General features: G+C 35.8%; 1 protein-coding gene across 2 annotated transcripts in view; it reads left to right on the top strand.

Annotated features, from left to right (window-relative positions):
* Positions 1 to 1,699, top strand: part of LOC113802127 (lysosome membrane protein 2) — a 70,982-nt gene extending 69,283 nt beyond the window's left edge. For both annotated transcript variants that reach the window (XM_027352601.2, XM_070137251.1), the window contains exon 2: positions 1 to 1,699. This exon is cut by the window's left edge and continues 1,487 nt beyond it. The gene's annotated coding sequence lies outside the window, so the exon portion shown is untranslated.
* Positions 1,700 to 2,500: the final 801 nt, after the last annotated feature.

Raw genomic sequence — 2,500 nt, forward strand, 5'->3', positions numbered from 1 at the left:
CTTCCGGCTGTTGGCTATTTCCATAAAAGGGGAATGAGCTGTTAATGCAGGGCAATGTCTGTGGCACCAGCTTGATTTTTTTTTAGAAGAATTCTGTCGAGTATTTTATTTTTTCTTCCCAAAGCGAAAGACATGTTTTCAAATAATCTTTTTCCCACTACCTTTGATCTCATTCTTTGTTCATACATGTGTAATGAGGAATTTTCTCTCTCTCTCTCTCTCTCTCTCTCTCTCTCTCTCTCTCTCTCTCTCTCTCTCTCTCTCTCTCTCTCTCTCTCTCTCTCTCTCTCTCTCTCTCTCTCTCATTTTCTCGTTTTATCTCATCTGGTCACATTTTAGCTCGAACCCCCTTTCCCTATCATTTCTAAAGGTTGTGCTTCAGATTTTTATCAGTGTTTATATTTTAGTTTCATTAAAAAAAATGTAAATAGGAAAAACGACAGCGTGACTTCAGATCAAAGATTTTTTAAGGTGAAGTCATCAGAAAGGTGCAAAGGGCATTCAATACATAAATTTGACAAATCATACTTGACCGGTATGATCTACATATATTAATAGCAAGAACTTCCAAGACTGAATGTATTTAAGTATGTTCACGAAACATAGAATAGGAATCTAATAGAAGAAGAATGAAAATAAAGTCACAATTATATGAAAAAATAAAACAGTATTTGTGAATAAGATATGTATATTTCTTGCTCACGTATTTATGCCTTATATGGTTCCTGCAATATCCAGTCATGTGTCTTTCATCTCTCTCTCATCCTGATTGCGTCATCCTAGCCTGCAACAGCTATCATAGGATTGGCCAGTGTATCCTTTTAATCCTTCTGTAGGAATGAATGTGTTACTGGTAGATTTATTTCGAAAAATCTGCTCTGGAGAGATTTCTTAGGCGATTTTATTGTCCTTTATATTTGTAAGAATTTTGTTTCTGTGTTTTGTTGTGATAGGGAGAGTGTGAGGCATCTTATTAACACGGGGATGTGAGATGTGAAGTGTTTTTAGAATTTGTGAAAACGATTAACAAGAATGATTTATTCCCTGTCCTAATTTAAAGAAAAATGATAATGTATATTTCTCAATTCACCGTTTCGTTAATGAATGGACGTTGATAACTAATGACGTGTACAATTGGCATCACTGTAGCCTCCATGAAATTCCATAGGCCTATACAGTATTATGTTCCTGAATATCCATCTCGAAGCGCCTAGTGATCCTCAGCTGTTTTATGTTCCACATATTTCTATGATACACATTGTAGTTTTACGCTTTCGCCATGTTTTTTTTTTATTCATTTGTTCATGTAGAATGTGATCTTCCATTCATAATTCTCCATCTGTAGGAATTGCTTACAAAAATTACTCCTATGTGATTTCATTATTTTATTGTTATTATTTTTTTCATGTAATCATGGCCAATGTTTTTTTTATATCATAGTCTGCTTTAACAGTATCTTATATGTCATATTCTACAGTATTTTAGTGCGATACAATGCACACTATACAACCAAGGGACACATATCACCAGGTTATGCCATATAGCATACATTTTGCTTCATATATGTATCATGTTTATATTATTTAATCTACGTTGGTGAGTCATCTGTGCCTTATCTTTGTAAGGATAACTGTTATATATATTTTTGATAACTGGAATATAACTGTCTTATTGTTTGTGTATAAAAGTGAACTTTGTTTCGAGTTGTTTTATTTTGCATCCTTGAAGTTATTTTTTCCAATGTTTAGAGAAATACTTCAGCGGAAATGAATACTGAGAAGAACAATATATATTGATACATTACACATTGATACATTATGCAGGTCACATTAATGGGAAATACAAAACAAATGTAACAGTGACATACCATGAATATGAATGACGGATATGTCCATGGAATTATATATGAGAATGAGTACTGAACTACCACGTGCTAACTACATCTTTCTGAAATCATGTATATTTTTTTCATAATTAGAGCCCTTGTGCAAATTACTGTTGCTCAGGCCATTGTATAGAATTATAATTCGCATTCTCTTATAGAACACGATTGTGTTTGTTTCACTATTTGGTCAAACTTTCGATTATTGCAACGAACTTTGCAAAAGGTGGTACCCCTATTCACCGGAAGTACAAAGATCGGCAGCCATTTTGTGCGCCTTTTGGAATTTCCAGATTCGAAATGAATTCCACAAACCGTGATTATCCTAAAAAATACACCCCCCCTTTTTTTTCTTTTACTCCAACGACAGTGATTAGCCGTGGGTATTCTTTTAATTACCGGCAGCTGACAAGGGTAGGAAGGGCGGCGCCACCGGAAGCAGGGTAGGACCGGAAGGGGCGACCTTTCGACCTTCACAAAAGATTCGCGAAGTGCCCGCGGGAGGCGCCCAGAGCACTCGCGGGGAGGGGGAAATAAACGCCTGGGAACGGAAATTTTTCATCTCACAAGAAGGATATTGTTTTTTCTTAAGGGGTGGCATCTGGAATTATTGTTACG

Source organism: Penaeus vannamei, chromosome 23 (assembly GCF_042767895.1).
Source record: "Penaeus vannamei isolate JL-2024 chromosome 23, ASM4276789v1, whole genome shotgun sequence".
In the NCBI taxonomy this organism is placed as follows: Eukaryota; Metazoa; Arthropoda; class Malacostraca; order Decapoda; family Penaeidae; genus Penaeus; species Penaeus vannamei.